At 45.1% G+C, this 22,500-nt stretch overlaps 11 pseudogenes; all 11 read right to left on the bottom strand.

Annotated features, from left to right (window-relative positions):
- Positions 1–619: 619 nt before the first annotated feature.
- Positions 620–1,827, bottom strand: LOC137991385 (piggyBac transposable element-derived protein 4-like; annotated as a pseudogene).
- Positions 1,828–2,626: 799 nt separating this feature from the next.
- LOC137990613 (piggyBac transposable element-derived protein 4-like) lies at positions 2,627–3,971 on the bottom strand (annotated as a pseudogene).
- Positions 3,972–4,732: 761 nt separating this feature from the next.
- On the bottom strand, positions 4,733–6,077 carry LOC137990612 (piggyBac transposable element-derived protein 4-like; annotated as a pseudogene).
- Positions 6,078–6,838: 761 nt separating this feature from the next.
- Positions 6,839–8,609, bottom strand: LOC137990611 (piggyBac transposable element-derived protein 4-like; annotated as a pseudogene).
- A 374-nt stretch (positions 8,610–8,983) lies between these two features.
- On the bottom strand, positions 8,984–10,715 carry LOC137990610 (piggyBac transposable element-derived protein 4-like; annotated as a pseudogene).
- A 335-nt stretch (positions 10,716–11,050) lies between these two features.
- LOC137990609 (piggyBac transposable element-derived protein 4-like) lies at positions 11,051–12,821 on the bottom strand (annotated as a pseudogene).
- Positions 12,822–13,156: 335 nt separating this feature from the next.
- On the bottom strand, positions 13,157–14,927 carry LOC137990608 (piggyBac transposable element-derived protein 4-like; annotated as a pseudogene).
- A 381-nt stretch (positions 14,928–15,308) lies between these two features.
- LOC137990607 (piggyBac transposable element-derived protein 4-like) lies at positions 15,309–17,033 on the bottom strand (annotated as a pseudogene).
- A 382-nt stretch (positions 17,034–17,415) lies between these two features.
- Positions 17,416–19,404, bottom strand: LOC137991384 (piggyBac transposable element-derived protein 4-like; annotated as a pseudogene).
- Positions 19,405–19,475: 71 nt separating this feature from the next.
- On the bottom strand, positions 19,476–21,446 carry LOC137991383 (piggyBac transposable element-derived protein 4-like; annotated as a pseudogene).
- Positions 21,447–21,500: 54 nt separating this feature from the next.
- LOC137990606 (piggyBac transposable element-derived protein 4-like) overlaps positions 21,501–22,500 on the bottom strand; it is a 2,956-nt pseudogene continuing 1,956 nt past the window's right edge.

Below are 22,500 nucleotides of genomic sequence, written 5' to 3'. Positions count from 1 at the left end.
GCACTACCTCCCATAAAAGATATGTGAATAGGTTCCCCAAAAATACACATTTCAACAAACAATCACCAACCCTGATAGAATGAGGGCCTTCAGAACTGCATAAATTAGCATAAATTATAAAATCACAACTCAAATGATGGAACAAATGAAGACCAGGAGATTTGAAATAAGCAGGGCAAAATGTCCCCTGTTCTAGTTATGACATGTACAGCAAATTGAAATGGATTACAACTACCACAGAACATAATTATCTCACTTACTTGTGGAACAATGGTCCTCTATCAATCCTTGGTTGTTACACTTCATCTGCCTTGAGGAAAGACCTGAAAAAAAAAGGGGGGGGTACCTACCACTCACCCCTATCATCTCTTGAGAGATAACAGTATCTCTTGAGAGATAACAGTATCTCTCAAGAGATGATAGACCCCACACTCAAGACAAAAAGGCATTAGTATGTGATAACAACAAGCAATATGTAAAATAAGTATAAAGACATATAAAAATGCTACTCTAATTTTTTTGGTTTGTTTTTTTCAAGAACACAACGGTACTAACATTATATACAGTTCAACATTATGTACAGTTCTAGATCTTAGCTACCTTGCGGTTCATTTATCATTTATTTACCAAACTTATCTTGAAACTGCCACGAGTGAAACACTTCCCAACAGTTTCGTTCCCTTGTGACATGCATGTGTAACCCCTGGGACTGGGGTGCACTGCAGGAGGTGTGCACAAAAAAGCGACCCCTTCCCTCCCGCACGCACACCCACCACACACTGCTTTTTCAGGTCCAAAAAAATTGGACTGTGGCTTAGATCAAATGCACCCAAGGTACTAGGCCTAACTGATTCATTAGTGGGGGGCCTATCTACGACAGGGAGATCACAGATGTTACGAATAAGCTCCTCCCGGTAGGACCCCAATGAGTATTTGGCAGGTCGCCTAAGAGCTTCATTATCTGGGGACTTACGTTGTTGTTCCTTGAAGAGGATGAAACTATTGACTACGGCTAAATCAATAAGATGGAAAAATAAGGTTTTCCACCACCTCATGCACTTCCGCTGCACATTGTAGGTGGCGAGGATCTGATCTGATCGATACACGGCATTCATGTACTGATTGTACATGTGGAAAACCCCTGGCTGCCGAACTTGAGTGGCATTCCAGGTACCACCGGTCTTTCTCTTCCGGTTCACCTGTGTGGTCTCATTTGCATTGCCGGCGGTGGTAATCATGGAGACAACCTTGTTGTCAATCCATTGCAATGCCAACACAGGTGCATCCCTAACCCAACGCATAGTTCCCGTAGGCTTACCTTTGCCCCACTCCTTGCCTTTCTTCAGACTTGCTGGGAAGTCCCTTCTGCTATCTATAATAGTACCGGTAAGAAGGGTTCCACGGTTAAACAAGTCTTTGGCAAGGGTCATAGATGTATAAAAGTTATCAATAAATAAATGATAGCCCTGGTCGAGATAGTTTTGCATAAGGCACAGGACAACATCGTACCCAAGGCCATTATTACTAACTTCCCGCCCTGCCTCCTTACCTATGTAGATGTTGAAATCCTGAACATAGGCATTGGAGCTATCGGCTAATACCCATAACTTTATGCCCCACTTAGTGGGCTTATCCTTGATATATTGTCAGATGCCCGACCTGTGTCGGGACTTCACCATGCGCTCATCAGTAGCGACATGTTGCCTCGGCTGGTGCAAGACTTGGCATCTTGTCTTAAAATACTGCACAAGAGCCTCTACTTTTCTTAAGTTATTACCAGCAGGCTCGTTTAGGGGGTCCACGATATGCAAAAAAGCCATAAGGGCTAAGAACGGCAACCTGGGCAGGATTGATCTAGCCCAGAGGCTGTGGAACAAAGTAGCCGTGCTCCAATATTTATCTACATCTCTCGCTACTTTAACTAACCCGAAATAAATTAATAAAGCCATGAGCCTATGGATCTCATCAGGTGTTGTTTCCCGCCAGCTTCCATCCGCGCATGTGTAACTTTTGAAGCCACCAGCAGCAATATGGATGTAAGCATAGGTGTTTGTATGCAAAACTATACTGTCGACCATTTCCTTTGTAAAGAATAGCTTGAAGAAATCAAAAGGTTTCACCATGCTATTTCTTAGGAGTGGGCCCTCAAGATGAATGCCCAGAGGTCGAGCAGGGGTAAACTAGGGATGGGGAAATTGTGCGGGATTACCTATATCGGGGTCATCATACGAAAGGAAATTCGCCAAAGCACTTGCAGCTGCCGGGGTCACAGGAGCACGAGCCGCAGGGCCTTTCCCCCGCTTTCCACCTCTTCCTTTCCCTTTTCCTATCTGGGGGACAGCAGTTAACCCTAACTACCACAGAACATAATTATCTCACTTACTTGTGGAACAATGGTCCTCTATCAATCCTTGGTTGTTACACTTCATCTGCCTTGAGGAAAGACCTGAAAAAAAAAAAGGGGTGGGGTACCTACCACTCACCCCTATCATCTCTTGAGAGATAACAGTATCTCTCAAGAGATGATAGACCCCACACTCAAGACAAAAAGGCATTAGTATGTGATAACAACAAGCAATATGTAAAATAAGTATAAAGACATATAAAAATGCTACTCTAATTTTTTTGGTTTGTTTTTTTCAATAACACAACGGTACTAACATTATATACAGTTCAACATTATGTACAGTTCTAGATCTTAGCTACCTTGCGGTTCATTTATCATTTATTTACCAAACTTATCTTGAAACTGCCACGAGTGAAACACTTCCCAACAGTTTCGTTCCCTTGTGACGTGCATGTGTAACCCCTGGCACTGGGGTGCACTGCAGGAGGTGTGCACAAAAAAGCGACCCCTTCCCTCCTGCACGCACACCCACCACACACTGCTTTTTCAGGTCCAAAAAAATTGGACTGTGGCTTAGATCAAATACACCCAAGGTACTAGGCCTAACTGATTCATTAGTGGGGGGCCTATCTACGACAGGGAGATCACAGATGTTACGAATAAGCTCCTCCCGGTAGGACCCCAATGAGTATTTGGCAGGTCGCCTAAGAGCTTCATTATCTGGGGACTTACGTTGTTGTTCCTTGAAGAGGATGAAACTATTGACTACGGCTAAATCAATAAGATGGAAAAATAAGGTTTTCCACCACCTCATGCACTTCCGCTGCACATTGTAGGTGGCGAGGATCTGATCTGATCGATACACGGCATTCATGTACTGATTGTACATGTGGAAAACCCCTGGCTGCCGAACTTGAGTGGCATTCCAGGTACCACCGGTCTTTCTCTTCCGGTTCACCTGTGTGGTCTCATTTGCATTGCCGGCGGTGGTAATCATGGAGACAACCTTGTTGTCAATCCATTGCAATGCCAACACAGGTGCATCCCTAACCCAACGCATAGTTCCCGTAGGCTTACCTTTGCCCCACTCCTTGCCTTTCTTCAGACTTGCTGGGAAGTCCCTTCTGCTATCTATAATAGTACCGGTAAGAAGGGTTCCACGGTTAAACAAGTCTTTGGCAAGGGTCATAGATGTATAAAAGTTATCAATAAATAAATGATAGCCCTGGTCGAGATAGTTTTGCATAAGGCACAGGACAACATCGTACCCAAGGCCATTATTACTAACTTCCCGCCCTGCCTCCTTACCTATGTAGATGTTGAAATCCTGAACATAGGCATTGGAGCTATCGGCTAATACCCATAACTTTATGCCCCACTTAGTGGGCTTATCCTTGATATATTGTCAGATGCCCGACCTGTGTCGGGACTTCACCATGCGCTCATCAGTAGCGACATGTTGCCTCGGCTGGTGCAAGACTTGGCATCTTGTCTTAAAATACTGCACAAGAGCCTCTACTTTTCTTAAGTTATTACCAGCAGGCTCGTTTAGGGGGTCCACGATATGCAAAAAAGCCATAAGGGCTAAGAACGGCAACCTGGGCAGGATTGATCTAGCCCAGAGGCTGTGGAACAAAGTAGCCGTGCTCCAATATTTATCTACATCTCTCGCTACTTTAACTAACCCGAAATAAATTAATAAAGCCATGAGCCTATGGATCTCATCAGGTGTTGTTTCCCGCCAGCTTCCATCCGCGCATGTGTAACTTTTGAAGCCACCAGCAGCAATATGGATGTAAGCATAGGTGTTTGTATGCAAAACTATACTGTCGACCATTTCCTTTGTAAAGAATAGCTTGAAGAAATCAAAAGGTTTCACCATGCTATTTCTTAGGAGTGGGCCCTCAAGATGAATGCCCAGAGGTCGAGCAGGGGTAAACTAGGGATGGGGAAATTGTGCGGGATTACCTATATCGGGGTCATCATACGAAAGGAAATTCGCCAAAGCACTTGCAGCTGCCGGGGTCACAGGAGCACGAGCCGCAGGGCCTTTCCCCCGCTTTCCACCTCTTCCTTTCCCTTTTCCTATCTGGGGGACAGCAGTTAACCCTAACTACCACAGAACATAATTATCTCACTTACTTGTGGAACAATGGTCCTCTATCAATCCTTGGTTGTTACACTTCATCTGCCTTGAGGAAAGACCTGAAAAAAAAAAAGGGGTGGGGTACCTACCACTCACCCCTATCATCTCTTGAGAGATAACAGTATCTCTCAAGAGATGATAGACCCCACACTCAAGACAAAAAGGCATTAGTATGTGATAACAACAAGCAATATGTAAAATAAGTATAAAGACATATAAAAATGCTACTCTAATTTTTTTGGTTTGTTTTTTTCAATAACACAACGGTACTAACATTATATACAGTTCAACATTATGTACAGTTCTAGATCTTAGCTACCTTGCGGTTCATTTATCATTTATTTACCAAACTTATCTTGAAACTGCCACGAGTGAAACACTTCCCAACAGTTTCGTTCCCTTGTGACGTGCATGTGTAACCCCTGGCACTGGGGTGCACTGCAGGAGGTGTGCACAAAAAAGCGACCCCTTCCCTCCTGCACGCACACCCACCACACACTGCTTTTTCAGGTCCAAAAAAATTGGACTGTGGCTTAGATCAAATGCACCCAAGGTACTAGGCCTAACTGATTCATTAGTGGGGGGCCTATCTACGACAGGGAGATCACAGATGTTACGAATAAGCTCCTCCCGGTAGGACCCCAATGAGTATTTGGCAGGTCGCCTAAGAGCTTCATTATCTGGGAACTTACGTTGTTGTTCCTTGAAGAGGATGAAACTATTGATTACGGCTAAATCAATAAGATGGAAAAATAAGGTTTTCCACCACCTCATGCACTTCCGCTGTACATTGTGGGTGGCGAGGATCTGATCTGATCGATACACGGCATTCATGTACTGATTGTACATGTGGAAAACACCTGGCTGCCGAACTTGAGTGGCATTCCAGGTACCACCGGTCTTTCTCTTCCGGTTCACCTGTGTGGTCTCATTTGCATTGCGGGCGGTGGTAATCATGGAGACAACCTTCTTGTCAATCCATTGCAATGCCAACACAGGTGCATCCCTAACCCAACGCATAGTTCCCGTAGGCTTACCTTTGCCCCACTCCTTGCCTTTCTTCAGACTTGCTGGGAAGTCCCTTCTGCTATCTATAATAGTACCGGTAAGAAGGGTTCCACGGTTAAACAAGTCTTTGGCAAGGGTCATAGATGTATAAAAGTTATCAATAAATAAATGATAGCCCTGGTCGAGATAGTTTTGCATAAGGCACAGGACAACATCGTACCCAAGGCCATTATTACTAACTTCCCGCCCTGCCTCCTTACCTATGTAGATGTTGAAATCCTGAACATAGGCATTGGAGCTATCGGCTAATACCCATAACTTTATGCCCCACTTAGTGGGCTTATCCTTGATATATTGTCAGATGCCCGACCTGTGTCGGGACTTCACCATGCGCTCATCAGTAGCGACATGTTGCCTCGGCTGGTGCAAGACTTGGCATCTTGTCTTAAAATACTGCACAAGAGCCTCTACTTTTCTTAAGTTATTACCAGCAGGCTCGTTTAGGGGGTCCACGATATGCAAAAAAGCCATAAGGGCTAAGAACGGCAACCTGGGCAGGATTGATCTAGCCCAGAGGCTGTGGAACAAAGTAGCCGTGCTCCAATATTTATCTACATCTCTCGCTACTTTAACTAACCCGAAATAAATTAATAAAGCCATGAGCCTATGGATCTCATCAGGTGTTGTTTCCCGCCAGCTTCCATCCGCGCATGTGTAACTTTTGAAGCCACCAGCAGCAATATGGATGTAAGCATAGGTGTTTGTATGCAAAACTATACTGTCGACCATTTCCTTTGTAAAGAATAGCTTGAAGAAATCAAAAGGTTTCACCATGCTATTTCTTAGGAGTGGGCCCTCAAGATGAATGCCCAGAGGTCGAGCAGGGGTAAACTAGGGATGGGGAAATTGTGCGGGATTACCTATATCGGGGTCATCATACGAAAGGAAAGGCGCCAAAGCACTTGCAGCTGCCGGGGTCACAGGAGCACGAGCCGCAGGGCCTTTCCCCCGCTTTCCACCTCTTCCTTTCCCTTTTCCTATCTGGGGGACAGCAGTTAACCCTAACTACCACAGAACATAATTATCTCACTTACTTGTGGAACAATGGTCCTCTATCAATCCTTGGTTGTTACACTTCATCTGCCTTGAGGAAAGACCTGAAAAAAAAAAAGGGGTGGGGTACCTACCACTCACCCCTATCATCTCTTGAGAGATAACAGTATCTCTCAAGAGATGATAGACCCCACACTCAAGACAAAAAGGCATTAGTATGTGATAACAACAAGCAATATGTAAAATAAGTATAAAGACATATAAAAATGCTACTCTAATTTTTTTGGTTTGTTTTTTTCAATAACACAACGGTACTAACATTATATACAGTTCAACATTATGTACAGTTCTAGATCTTAGCTACCTTGCGGTTCATTTATCATTTATTTACCAAACTTATCTTGAAACTGCCACGAGTGAAACACTTCCCAACAGTTTCGTTCCCTTGTGACGTGCATGTGTAACCCCTGGCACTGGGGTGCACTGCAGGAGGTGTGCACAAAAAAGCGACCCCTTCCCTCCCGCACGCACACCCACCACACACTGCTTTTTCAGGTCCAAAAAAATTGGACTGTGGCTTAGATCAAATGCACCCAAGGTACTAGGCCTAACTGATTCATTAGTGGGGGGCCTATCTACGACAGGGAGATCACAGATGTTACGAATAAGCTCCTCCCGGTAGGACCCCAATGAGTATTTGGCAGGTCGCCTAAGAGCTTCATTATCTGGGAACTTACGTTGTTGTTCCTTGAAGAGGATGAAACTATTGATTACGGCTAAATCAATAACATGGAAAAATAAGGTTTTCCACCACCTCATGCACTTCCGCTGTACATTGTGGGTGGCGAGGATCTGATCTGATCGATACACGGCATTCATGTACTGATTGTACATGTGGAAAACCCCTGGCTGCCGAACTTGAGTGGCATTCCAGGTACCACCGGTCTTTCTCTTCCGGTTCACCTGTGTGGTCTCATTTGCATTGCCGGCGGTGGTAATCATGGAGACAACCTTGTTGTCAATCCATTGCAATGCCAACACAGGTGCATCCCTAACCCAACGCATAGTTCCCGTAGGCTTACCTTTGCCCCACTCCTTGCCTTTCTTCAGACTTGCTGGGAAGTCCCTTCTGCTATCTATAATAGTACCGGTAAGAAGGGTTCCACGGTTAAACAAGTCTTTGGCAAGGGTCATAGATGTATAAAAGTTATCAATAAATAAATGATAGCCCTGGTCGAGATAGTTTTGCATAAGGCACAGGACAACATCGTACCCAAGGCCATTATTACTAACTTCCCGCCCTGCCTCCTTACCTATGTAGATGTTGAAATCCTGAACATAGGCATTGGAGCTATCGGCTAATACCCATAACTTTATGCCCCACTTAGTGGGCTTATCCTTGATATATTGTCAGATGCCCGACCTGTGTCGGGACTTCACCATGCGCTCATCAGTAGCGACATGTTGCCTCGGCTGGTGCAAGACTTGGCATCTTGTCTTAAAATACTGCACAAGAGCCTCTACTTTTCTTAAGTTATTACCAGCAGGCTCGTTTAGGGGGTCCACGATATGCAAAAAAGCCATAAGGGCTAAGAACGGCAACCTGGGCAGGATTGATCTAGCCCAGAGGCTGTGGAACAAAGTAGCCGTGCTCCAATATTTATCTACATCTCCCGCTACTTTAACTAACCCGAAATAAATTAATAAAGCCATGAGCCTATGGATCTCATCAGGTGTTGTTTCCCGCCAGCTTCCATCCGCGCATGTGTAACTTTTGAAGCCACCAGCAGCAATATGGATGTAAGCATAGGTGTTTGTATGCAAAACTATACTGTCGACCATTTCCTTTGTAAAGAATAGCTTGAAGAAATCAAAAGGTTTCACCATGCTATTTCTTAGGAGTGGGCCCTCAAGATGAATGCCCAGAGGTCGAGCAGGGGTAAACTAGGGATGGGGAAATTGTGCGGGATTACCTATATCGGGGTCATCATACGAAAGGAAAGGCGCCAAAGCACTTGCAGCTGCCGGGGTCGCAGGAGCACGAGCCGCAGGGCCTTTCCCCCGCTTTCCACCTCTTCCTTTCCCTTTTCCTATCTGGGGGACAGCAGTTAACCCTAACTACCACAGAACATAATTATCTCACTTACTTGTGGAACAATGGTCCTCTATCAATCCTTGGTTGTTACACTTCATCTGCCTTGAGGAAAGACCTGAAAAAAAAAAAGGGGTGGGGTACCTACCACTCACCCCTATCATCTCTTCAGAGATAACAGTATCTCTCAAGAGATGATAGACCCCACACTCAAGACAAAAAGGCATTAGTATGTGATAACAACAAGCAATATGTAAAATAAGTATAAAGACATATAAAAATGCTACTCTAATTTTTTTGGTTTGTTTTTTTCAAGAACACAACGGTACTAACATTATATACAGTTCAACATTATGTACAGTTCTAGATCTTAGCTACCTTGCGGTTCATTTATCATTTATTTACCAAACTTATCTTGAAACTGCCACGAGTGAAACACTTCCCAACAGTTTCGTTCCCTTGTGACGTGCATGTGTAACCCCTGGCACTGGGGTGCACTGCAGGAGGTGTGCACAAAAAAGCGACCCCTTCCCTCCCGCACGCACACCCACCACACACTGCTTTTTCACGTCCAAAAAAATTGGACTGTGGCTTAGATCAAATGCACCCAAGGTACTAGGCCTAACTGATTCATTAGTGGGGGGCCTATCTACGACAGGGAGATCACAGATGTTACGAATAAGCTCCTCCCGGTAGGACCCCAATGAGTATTTGGCAGGTCGCCTAAGAGCTTCATTATCTGGGAACTTACGTTGTTGTTCCTTGAAGAGGATGAAACTATTGATTACGGCTAAATCAATAAGATGGAAAAATAAGGTTTTCCACCACCTCATGCACTTCCGCTGTACATTGTGGGTGGCGAGGATCTGATCTGATCGATACACGGCATTCATGTACTGATTGTACATGTGGAAAACCCCTGGCTGCCGAACTTGAGTGGCATTCCAGGTACCACCGGTCTTTCTCTTCCGGTTCACCTGTGTGGTCTCATTTGCATTGCCGGCGGTGGTAATCATGGAGACAACCTTGTTGTCAATCCATTGCAATGCCAACACAGGTGCATCCCTAACCCAACGCATAGTTCCCGTAGGCTTACCTTTGCCCCACTCCTTGCCTTTCTTCAGACTTGCTGGGAAGTCCCTTCTGCTATCTATAATAGTACCGGTAAGAAGGGTTCCACGGTTAAACAAGTCTTTGGCAAGGGTCATAGATGTATAAAAGTTATCAATAAATAAATGATAGCCCTGGTCGAGATAGTTTTGCATAAGGCACAGGACAACATCGTACCCAAGGCCATTATTACTAACTTCCCGCCCTGCCTCCTTACCTATGTAGATGTTGAAATCCTGAACATAGGCATTGGAGCTATCGGCTAATACCCATAACTTTATGCCCCACTTAGTGGGCTTATCCTTGATATATTGTCAGATGCCCGACCTGTGTCGGGACTTCACCATGCGCTCATCAGTAGCGACATGTTGCCTCGGCTGGTGCAAGACTTGGCATCTTGTCTTAAAATACTGCACAAGAGCCTCTACTTTTCTTAAGTTATTACCAGCAGGCTCGTTTAGGGGGTCCACGATATGCAAAAAAGCCATAAGGGCTAAGAACGGCAACCTGGGCAGGATTGATCTAGCCCAGAGGCTGTGGAACAAAGTAGCCGTGCTCCAATATTTATCTACATCTCCCGCTACTTTAACTAACCCGAAATAAATTAATAAAGCCATGAGCCTATGGATCTCATCAGGTGTTGTTTCCCGCCAGCTTCCATCCGCGCATGTGTAACTTTTGAAGCCACCAGCAGCAATATGGATGTAAGCATAGGTGTTTGTATGCAAAACTATACTGTCGACCATTTCCTTTGTAAAGAATAGCTTGAAGAAATCAAAAGGTTTCACCATGCTATTTCTTAGGAGTGGGCCCTCAAGATGAATGCCCAGAGGTCGAGCAGGGGTAAACTAGGGATGGGGAAATTGTGCGGGATTACCTATATCGGGGTCATCATACGAAAGGAAAGGCGCCAAAGCACTTGCAGCTGCCGGGGTCGCAGGAGCACGAGCCGCAGGGCCTTTCCCCCGCTTTCCACCTCTTCCTTTCCCTTTTCCTATCTGGGGGACAGCAGTTAACCCTAACTACCACAGAACATAATTATCTCACTTACTTGTGGAACAATGGTCCTCTATCAATCCTTGGTTGTTACACTTCATCTGCCTTGAGGAAAGACCTGAAAAAAAAAAAGGGGTGGGGTACCTACCACTCACCCCTATCATCTCTTGAGAGATAACAGTATCTCTCAAGAGATGATAGACCCCACACTCAAGACAAAAAGGCATTAGTATGTGATAACAACAAGCAATATGTAAAATAAGTATAAAGACATATAAAAATGCTACTCTAATTTTTTTGGTTTGTTTTTTTCAATAACACAACGGTACTAACATTATATACAGTTCAACATTATGTACAGTTCTAGATCTTAGCTACCTTGCGGTTCATTTATCATTTATTTACCAAACTTATCTTGAAACTGCCACGAGTGAAACACTTCCCAACAGTTTCGTTCCCTTGTGACGTGCATGTGTAACCCCTGGCACTGGGGTGCACTGCAGGAGGTGTGCACAAAAAAGCGACCCCTTCCCTCCCGCACGCACACCCACCACACACTGCTTTTTCACGTCCAAAAAAATTGGACTGTGGCTTAGATCAAATGCACCCAAGGTACTAGGCCTAACTGATTCATTAGTGGGGGGCCTATCTACGACAGGGAGATCACAGATGTTACGAATAAGCTCCTCCCGGTAGGACCCCAATGAGTATTTGGCAGGTCGCCTAAGAGCTTCATTATCTGGGAACTTACGTTGTTGTTCCTTGAAGAGGATGAAACTATTGATTACGGCTAAATCAATAAGATGGAAAAATAAGGTTTTCCACCACCTCATGCACTTCCGCTGTACATTGTGGGTGGCGAGGATCTGATCTGATCGATACACGGCATTCATGTACTGATTGTACATGTGGAAAACCCCTGGCTGCCGAACTTGAGTGGCATTCCAGGTACCACCGGTCTTTCTCTTCCGGTTCACCTGTGTGGTCTCATTTGCATTGCCGGCGGTGGTAATCATGGAGACAACCTTGTTGTCAATCCATTGCAATGCCAACACAGGTGCATCCCTAACCCAACGCATAGTTCCCGTAGGCTTACCTTTGCCCCACTCCTTGCCTTTCTTCAGACTTGCTGGGAAGTCCCTTCTGCTATCTATAATAGTACCGGTAAGAAGGGTTCCACGGTTAAACAAGTCTTTGGCAAGGGTCATAGATGTATAAAAGTTATCAATAAATAAATGATAGCCCTGGTCGAGATAGTTTTGCATAAGGCACAGGACAACATCGTACCCAAGGCCATTATTACTAACTTCCCGCCCTGCCTCCTTACCTATGTAGATGTTGAAATCCTGAACATAGGCATTGGAGCTATCGGCTAATACCCATAACTTTATGCCCCACTTAGTGGGCTTATCCTTGATATATTGTCAGATGCCCGACCTGTGTCGGGACTTCACCATGCGCTCATCAGTAGCGACATGTTGCCTCGGCTGGTGCAAGACTTGGCATCTTGTCTTAAAATACTGCACAAGAGCCTCTACTTTTCTTAAGTTATTACCAGCAGGCTCGTTTAGGGGGTCCACGATATGCAAAAAAGCCATAAGGGCTAAGAACGGCAACCTGGGCAGGATTGATCTAGCCCAGAGGCTGTGGAACAAAGTAGCCGTGCTCCAATATTTATCTACATCTCCCGCTACTTTAACTAACCCGAAATAAATTAATAAAGCCATGAGCCTATGGATCTCATCAGGTGTTGTTTCCCGCCAGCTTCCATCCGCGCATGTGTAACTTTTGAAGCCACCAGCAGCAATATGGATGTAAGCATAGGTGTTTGTATGCAAAACTATACTGTCGACCATTTCCTTTGTAAAGAATAGCTTGAAGAAATCAAAAGGTTTCACCATGCTATTTCTTAGGAGTGGGCCCTCAAGATGAATGCCCAGAGGTCGAGCAGGGGTAAACTAGGGATGGGGAAATTGTGCGGGATTACCTATATCGGGGTCATCATACGAAAGGAAAGGCGCCAAAGCACTTGCAGCTGCCGGGGTCGCAGGAGCACGAGCCGCAGGGCCTTTCCCCCGCTTTCCACCTCTTCCTTTCCCTTTTCCTATCTGGGGGACAGCAGTTAACCCTAACTACCACAGAACATAATTATCTCACTTACTTGTGGAACAATGGTCCTCTATCAATCCTTGGTTGTTACACTTCATCTGCCTTGAGGAAAGACCTGAAAAAAAAAAAGGGGTGGGGTACCTACCACTCACCCCTATCATCTCTTGAGAGATAACAGTATCTCTCAAGAGATGATAGACCCCACACTCAAGACAAAAAGGCATTAGTATGTGATAACAACAAGCAATATGTAAAATAAGTATAAAGACATATAAAAATGCTACTCTAATTTTTTTGGTTTGTTTTTTTCAATAACACAACGGTACTAACATTATATACAGTTCAACATTATGTACAGTTCTAGATCTTAGCTACCTTGCGGTTCATTTATCATTTATTTACCAAACTTATCTTGAAACTGCCACGAGTGAAACACTTCCCAACAGTTTCGTTCCCTTGTGACGTGCATGTGTAACCCCTGGCACTGGGGTGCACTGCAGGAGGTGTGCACAAAAAAGCGACCCCTTCCCTCCCGCACGCACACCCACCACACACTGCTTTTTCACGTCCAAAAAAATTGGACTGTGGCTTAGATCAAATGCACCCAAGGTACTAGGCCTAACTGATTCATTAGTGGGGGGCCTATCTACGACAGGGAGATCACAGATGTTACGAATAAGCTCCTCCCGGTAGGACCCCAATGAGTATTTGGCAGGTCGCCTAAGAGCTTCATTATCTGGGAACTTACGTTGTTGTTCCTTGAAGAGGATGAAACTATTGATTACGGCTAAATCAATAAGATGGAAAAATAAGGTTTTCCACCACCTCATGCACTTCCGCTGTACATTGTGGGTGGCGAGGATCTGATCTGATCGATACACGGCATTCATGTACTGATTGTACATGTGGAAAACCCCTGGCTGCCGAACTTGAGTGGCATTCCAGGTACCACCGGTCTTTCTCTTCCGGTTCACCTGTGTGGTCTCATTTGCATTGCCGGCGGTGGTAATCATGGAGACAACCTTGTTGTCAATCCATTGCAATGCCAACACAGGTGCATCCCTAACCCAACGCATAGTTCCCGTAGGCTTACCTTTGCCCCACTCCTTGCCTTTCTTCAGACTTGCTGGGAAGTCCCTTCTGCTATCTATAATAGTACCGGTAAGAAGGGTTCCACGGTTAAACAAGTCTTTGGCAAGGGTCATAGATGTATAAAAGTTATCAATAAATAAATGATAGCCCTGGTCGAGATAGTTTTGCATAAGGCACAGGACAACATCGTACCCAAGGCCATTATTACTAACTTCCCGCCCTGCCTCCTTACCTATGTAGATGTTGAAATCCTGAACATAGGCATTGGAGCTATCGGCTAATACCCATAACTTTATGCCCCACTTAGTGGGCTTATCCTTGATATATTGTCAGATGCCCGACCTGTGTCGGGACTTCACCATGCGCTCATCAGTAGCGACATGTTGCCTCGGCTGGTGCAAGACTTGGCATCTTGTCTTAAAATACTGCACAAGAGCCTCTACTTTTCTTAAGTTATTACCAGCAGGCTCGTTTAGGGGGTCCACGATATGCAAAAAAGCCATAAGGGCTAAGAACGGCAACCTGGGCAGGATTGATCTAGCCCAGAGGCTGTGGAACAAAGTAGCCGTGCTCCAATATTTATCTACATCTCCCGCTACTTTAACTAACCCGAAATAAATTAATAAAGCCATGAGCCTATGGATCTCATCAGGTGTTGTTTCCCGCCAGCTTCCATCCGCGCATGTGTAACTTTTGAAGCCACCAGCAGCAATATGGATGTAAGCATAGGTGTTTGTATGCAAAACTATACTGTCGACCATTTCCTTTGTAAAGAATAGCTTGAAGAAATCAAAAGGTTTCACCATGCTATTTCTTAGGAGTGGGCCCTCAAGATGAATGCCCAGAGGTCGAGCAGGGGTAAACTAGGGATGGGGAAATTGTGCGGGATTACCTATATCGGGGTCATCATACGAAAGGAAAGGCGCCAAAGCACTTGCAGCTGCCGGGGTCGCAGGAGCACGAGCCGCAGGGCCTTTCCCCCGCTTTCCACCTCTTCCTTTCCCTTTTCCTATCTGGGGGACAGCAGTTAACCCTAACTACCACAGAACATAATTATCTCACTTACTTGTGGAACAATGGTCCTCTATCAATCCTTGGTTGTTACACTTCATCTGCCTTGAGGAAAGACCTGAAAAAAAAAAAAGGGGTGGGGTACCTACCACTCACCCCTATCGTCTCTTGAGAGATAACAGTATCTCTCAAGAGATGATAGACCCCACACTCAAGACAAAAAGGCATTAGTATGTGATAACAACAAGCAATATGTAAAATAAGTATAAAGACATATAAAAATGCGACTCTAATTTTTTGGTTTGTTTTTTTCAATAACACAACGGTACTAACATTATATACAGTTCAACATTATGTACAGTTCTAGATCTTAGCTACCTTGCGGTTCATTTATCATTTATTTACCAAACTTATCTTGAAACTGCCACGAGTGAAACACTTCCCAACAGTTTCGTTCCCTTGTGACGTGCATGTGTAACCCCTGGCACTGGGGTGCACTGCAGGAGGTGTGCACAAAAAAGCGACCCCTTCCCTCCCGCACGCACACCCACCACACACTGCTTTTTCACGTCCAAAAAAATTGGACTGTGGCTTAGATCAAATGCACCCAAGGTACTAGGCCTAACTGATTCATTAGTGGGGGGCCTATCTACGACAGGGAGATCACAGATGTTACGAATAAGCTCCTCCCGGTAGGACCCCAATGAGTATTTGGCAGGTCGCCTAAGAGCTTCATTATCTGGGAACTTACGTTGTTGTTCCTTGAAGAGGATGAAACTATTGATTACGGCTAAATCAATAAGATGGAAAAATAAGGTTTTCCACCACCTCATGCACTTCCGCTGTACATTGTGGGTGGCGAGGATCTGATCTGATCGATACACGGCATTCATGTACTGATTGTACATGTGGAAAACCCCTGGCTGCCGAACTTGAGTGGCATTCCAGGTACCACCGGTCTTTCTCTTCCGGTTCACCTGTGTGGTCTCATTTGCATTGCCGGCGGTGGTAATCATGGAGACAACCTTGTTGTCAATCCATTGCAATGCCAACACAGGTGCATCCCTAACCCAACGCATAGTTCCCGTAGGCTTACCTTTGCCCCACTCCTTGCCTTTCTTCAGACTTGCTGGGAAGTCCCTTCTGCTATCTATAATAGTACCGGTAAGAAGGGTTCCACGGTTAAACAAGTCTTTGGCAAGGGTCATAGATGTATAAAAGTTATCAATAAATAAATGATAGCCCTGGTCGAGATAGTTTTGCATAAGGCACAGGACAACATCGTACCCAAGGCCATTATTACTAACTTCCCGCCCTGCCTCCTTACCTATGTAGATGTTGAAATCCTGAACATAGGCATTGGAGCTATCGGCTAATACCCATAACTTTATGCCCCACTTAGTGGGCTTATCCTTGATATATTGTCAGATGCCCGACCTGTGTCGGGACTTCACCATGCGCTCATCAGTAGCGACATGTTGCCTCGGCTGGTGCAAGACTTGGCATCTTGTCTTAAAATACTGCACAAGAGCCTCTACTTTTCTTAAGTTATTACCAGCAGGCTCGTTTAGGGGGTCCACGATATGCAAAAAAGCCATAAGGGCTAAGAACGGCAACCTGGGCAGGATTGATCTAGCCCAGAGGCTGTGGAACAAAGTAGCCGTGCTCCAATATTTATCTACATCTCCCGCTACTTTAACTAACCCGAAATAAATTAATAAAGCCATGAGCCTATGGATCTCATCAGGTGTTGTTTCCCGCCAGCTTCCATCCGCGCATGTGTAACTTTTGAAGCCACCAGCAGCAATATGGATGTAAGCATAGGTGTTTGTATGCAAAACTATACTGTCGACCATTTCCTTTGTAAAGAATAGCTTGAAGAAATCAAAAGGTTTCACCATGCTATTTCTTAGGAGTGGGCCCTCAAGATGAATGCCCAGAGGTCGAGCAGGGGTAAACTAGGGATGGGGAAATTGTGCGGGATTACCTATATCGGGGTCATCATACGAAAGGAAAGGCGCCAAAGCACTTGCAGCTGCCGGGGTCGCAGGAGCACGAGCCGCAGGGCCTTTCCCCCGCTTTCCACCTCTTCCTTTCCCTTTTCCTATCTGGGGGACAGCAGTTAACCCTAACTACCACAGAACATAATTATCTCACTTACTTGTGGAACAATGGTCCTCTATCAATCCTTGGTTGTTACACTTCATCTGCCTTGAGGAAAGACCTGAAAAAAAAAAAAGGGGTGGGGTACCTACCACTCACCCCTATCGTCTCTTGAGAGATAACAGTATCTCTCAAGAGATGATAGACCCCACACTCAAGACAAAAAGGCATTAGTATGTGATAACAACAAGCAATATGTAAAATAAGTATAAAGACATATAAAAATGCTACTCTAATTTTTTTGGTTTGTTTTTTGCAATAACACAACGGTACTAACATTATATACAGTTCAACATTATGTACAGTTCTAGATCTTAGCTACCTTGCGGTTCATTTATCATTTATTTACCAAACTTATCTTGAAACTGCCACGAGTGAAACACTTCCCAACAGTTTCGTTCCCTTGTGACGTGCATGTGTAACCCCTGGCACTGGGGTGCACTGCAGGAGGTGTGCACAAAAAAGCGACCCCTTCCCTCCCGCACGCACACCCACCACACACTGCTTTTTCACGTCCAAAAAAATTGGACTGTGGCTTAGATCAAATGCACCCAAGGTACTAGGCCTAACTGATTCATTAGTGGGGGGCCTATCTACGACAGGGAGATCACAGATGTTACGAATAAGCTCCTCCCGGTAGGACCCCAATGAGTATTTGGCAGGTCGCCTAAGAGCTTCATTATCTGGGAACTTACGTTGTTGTTCCTTGAAGAGGATGAAACTATTGATTACGGCTAAATCAATAAGATGGAAAAATAAGGTTTTCCACCACCTCATGCACTTCCGCTGTACATTGTGGGTGGCGAGGATCTGATCTGATCGATACACGGCATTCATGTACTGATTGTACATGTGGAAAACCCCTGGCTGCCGAACTTGAGTGGCATTCCAGGTACCACCGGTCTTTCTCTTCCGGTTCACCTGTGTGGTCTCATTTGCATTGCCGGCGGTGGTAATCATGGAGACAACCTTGTTGTCAATCCATTGCAATGCCAACACAGGTGCATCCCTAACCCAACGCATAGTTCCCGTAGGCTTACCTTTGCCCCACTCCTTGCCTTTCTTCAGACTTGCTGGGAAGTCCCTTCTGCTATCTATAATAGTACCGGTAAGAAGGGTTCCACGGTTAAACAAGTCTTTGGCAAGGGTGATAGATGTATAAAAGTTATCAATAAATAAATGATAGCCCTGGTCGAGATAGTTTTGCATAAGGCACAGGACAACATCGTACCCAAGGCCATTATTACTAACTTCCCGCCCTGCCTCCTTACCTATGTAGATGTTGAAATCCTGAACATAGGCATTGGAGCTATCGGCTAATACCCATAACTTTATGCCCCACTTAGTGGGCGTATCCTTGATATATTGTCAGATGCCCGACCTGTGTCGGGACTTCACCATGCGCTCATCAGTAGCGACATGTTGCCTCGGCTGGTGCAAGACTTGGCATCTTGTCTTAAAATACTGCACAAGAGCCTCTACTTTTCTTAAGTTATTACCAGCAGGCTCGTTTAGGGGGTCCACGATATGCAAAAAAGCCATAAGGGCTAAGAACGGCAACCTGGGCAGGATTGATCTAGCCCAGAGGCTGTGGAACAAAGTAGCCGTGCTCCAATATTTATCTACATCTCCCGCTACTTTAACTAACCCGAAATAAATTAATAAAGCCATGAGCCTATGGATCTCATCAGGTGTTGTTTCCCGCCAGCTTCCATCCGCGCATGTGTAACTTTTGAAGCCACCAGCAGCAATATGGATGTAAGCATAGGTGTTTGTATGCAAAACTATACTGTCGACCATTTCCTTTGTAAAGAATAGCTTGAAGAAATCAAAAGGTTTCACCATGCTATTTCTTAGGAGTGGGCCCTCAAGATGAATGCCCAGAGGTCGAGCAGGGGTAAACTAGGGATGGGGAAATTGTGCGGGATTACCTATATCGGGGTCATCATACGAAAGGAAAGGCGCCAAAGCACTTGCAGCTGCCGGGGTCGCAGGAGCACGAGCCGCAGGGCCTTTCCCCCGCTTTCCACCTCTTCCTTTCCCTTTTCCTATCTGGGGGACAGCAGTTAACCCTAACTACCACAGAACATAATTATCTCACTTACTTGTGGAACAATGGTCCTCTATCAATCCTTGGTTGTTACACTTCATCTGCCTTGAGGAAAGACCTGAAAAAAAAAAAGGGGTGGGGTACCTACCACTCACCCCTATCATCTCTTGAGAGATAACAGTATCTCTCAAGAGATGATAGACCCCACACTCAAGACAAAAAGGCATTAGTATGTGATAACAACAAGCAATATGTAAAATAAGTATAAAGACATATAAAAATGCTACTCTAATTTTTTTGGTTTGTTTTTTTCAATAACACAACGGTACTAACATTATATACAGTTCAACATTATGTACAGTTCTAGATCTTAGCTACCTTGCGGTTCATTTATCATTTATTTACCAAACTTATCTTGAAACTGCCACGAGTGAAACACTTCCCAACAGTTTCGTTCCCTTGTGACGTGCATGTGTAACCCCTGGCACTGGGGTGCACTGCAGGAGGTGTGCACAAAAAAGCCACCCCTTCCCTCCCGCACGCACACCCACCACACACTGCTTTTTCACGTCCAAAAAAATTGGACTGTGGCTTAGATCAAATGCACCCAAGGTACTAGGCCTAACTGATTCATTAGTGGGGGGCCTATCTACGACAGGGAGATCACAGATGTTACGAATAAGCTCCTCCCGGTAGGACCCCAATGAGTATTTGGCAGGTCGCCTAAGAGCTTCATTATCTGGGAACTTACGTTGTTGTTCCTTGAAGAGGATGAAACTATTGATTACGGCTAAATCAATAAGATGGAAAAATAAGGTTTTCCACCACCTCATGCACTTCCGCTGTACATTGTGGGTGGCGAGGATCTGATCTGATCGATACACGGCATTCATGTACTGATTGTACATGTGGAAAACCCCTGGCTGCCGAACTTGAGTGGCATTCCAGGTACCACCGGTCTTTCTCTTCCGGTTCACCTGTGTGGTCTCATTTGCATTGCCGGCGGTGGTAATCATGGAGACAACCTTGTTGTCAATCCATTGCAATGCCAACACAGGTGCATCCCTAACCCAACGCATAGTTCCCGTAGGCTTACCTTTGCCCCACTCCTTGCCTTTCTTCAGACTTGCTGGGAAGTCCCTTCTGCTATCTATAATAGTACCGGTAAGAAGGGTTCCACGGTTAAACAAGTCTTTGGCAAGGGTCATAGATGTATAAAAGTTATCAATAAATAAATGATAGCCCTGGTCGAGATAGTTTTGCATAAGGCACAGGACAACATCGTACCCAAGGCCATTATTTTTAACTTCCCGCCCTGCCTCCTTACCTATGTAGATGTTGAAATCCTGAACATAGGCATTGGAGCTATCGGCTAATACCCATAACTTTATGCCCCACTTAGTGGGCTTATCCTTGATATATTGTCAGATGCCCGACCTGTGTCGGGACTTCACCATGCGCTCATCAGTAGCGACATGTTGCCTCGGCTGGTGCAAGACTTGGCATCTTGTCTTAAAATACTGCACAAGAGCCTCTACTTTTCTTAAGTTATTACCAGCAGGCTCGTTTAGGGGGTCCACGATATGCAAAAAAGCCATAAGGGCTAAGAACGGCAACCTGGGCAGGATTGATCTAGCCCAGAGGCTGTGGAACAAAGTAGCCGTGCTCCAATATTTATCTACATCTCCCGCTACTTTAACTAACCCGAAATAAATTAATAAAGCCATGAGCCTATGGATCTCATCAGGTGTTGTTTCCCGCCAGCTTCCATCCGCGCATGTGTAACTTTTGAAGCCACCAGCAGCAATATGGATGTAAGCATAGGTGTTTGTATGCAAAACTATACTGTCGACCATTTCCTTTGTAAAGAATAGCTTGAAGAAATCAAAAGGTTTCACCATGCTATTTCTTAGGAGTGGGCCCTCAAGATGAATGCCCAGAGGTCGAGCAGGGGTAAACTAGGGATGGGGAAATTGTGCGGGATTACCTATATTGGGGTCATCATACGAAAGGAAAGGCGCCAAAGCACTTGCAGCTGCCGGGGTCGCAGGAGCACGAGCCGCAGGGCCTTTCCCCCGCTTTCCACCTCTTCCTTTCCCTTTTCCTATCTGGGGGACAGCAGTTAACCCTAACTACCACAGAACATAATTATCTCACTTACTTGTGGAACAATGGTCCTCTATCAATCCTTGGTTGTTACACTTCATCTGCCTTGAGGAAAGACCTGAAAAAAAAAAGGGATGGGGTACCTACCACTCACCCCTATCATCTCTTGAGAGATAACAGTATCTCTCAAGAGATGATAGACCCCACACTCAAGACAAAAAGGCATTAGTATGTGATAACAACAAGCAATATGTAAAATAAGTATAAAGACATATAAAAATGCTACTCTAATTTTTTTGGTTTGTTTTTTTCAATAACACAACGGTACTAACATTATATACAGTTCAACATTATGTACAGTTCTAGATCTTAGCTACCTTGGGGTTCATTTATCATTTATTTACCAAACTTATCTTGAAACTGCCACGAGTGAAACACTTCCCAACAGTTTCGTTCCCTTGTGACGTGCATGTGTAACCCCTGGCACTATGGTGCACTGCAGGAGGTGTGCACAAAAAAGCGACCCCTTCCCTCCCGCACGCACACCCACCACACACTGCTTTTTCACGTCCAAAAAAATTGGACTGTGGCTTAGATCAAATGCACCCAAGGTACTAGGCCTAACTGATTCATTAGTGGGGGGCCTATCTACGACAGGGAGATCACAGATGTTACGAATAAGCTCCTCCCGGTAGGACACCAATGAGTATTTGGCAGGTCGCCTAAGAGCTTCATTATCTGGGAACTTACGTTGTTGTTCCTTGAAGAGGATGAAACTATTGACTACGGCTAAATCAATAAGATGGAAAAATAAGGTTTTCCACCACCTTATGCACTTCCGCTGTACATTGTGGGTGGCGAGGATCTGATCTGATCGATACACGGCATTCATGTACTGATTGTACATGTGGAAAACCCCTGGCTGCCAAACTTGAGTGGCATTCCAGGTACCACCGGTCTTTCTCTTCCGGTTCACCTGTGTGGTCTCATTTGCATTGCCGGCGGTGGTAATCATGGAGACAACCTTGTTGTCAATCCATTGCAATGCCAACACAGGTGCATCCCTAACCCAACGCATAGTTCCCGTAGGCTTACCTTTGCCCCACTCCTTGCCTTTCTTCAGACTTGCTGGGAAGTCCCTTCTGCTATCTATAATAGTACCGGTAAGAAGGGTTCCACGGTTAAACAAGTCTTTGGCAAGGGTCATAGATGTATAA

This window comes from Montipora foliosa, chromosome 2 (assembly GCF_036669935.1).
Source record: "Montipora foliosa isolate CH-2021 chromosome 2, ASM3666993v2, whole genome shotgun sequence".
Lineage (NCBI taxonomy): Eukaryota > Metazoa > Cnidaria > Anthozoa > Scleractinia > Acroporidae > Montipora > Montipora foliosa.
The sequence above is the reverse complement of the archived record's forward strand: the minus strand, read 5'-3'. Positions and strand labels throughout refer to the sequence as shown.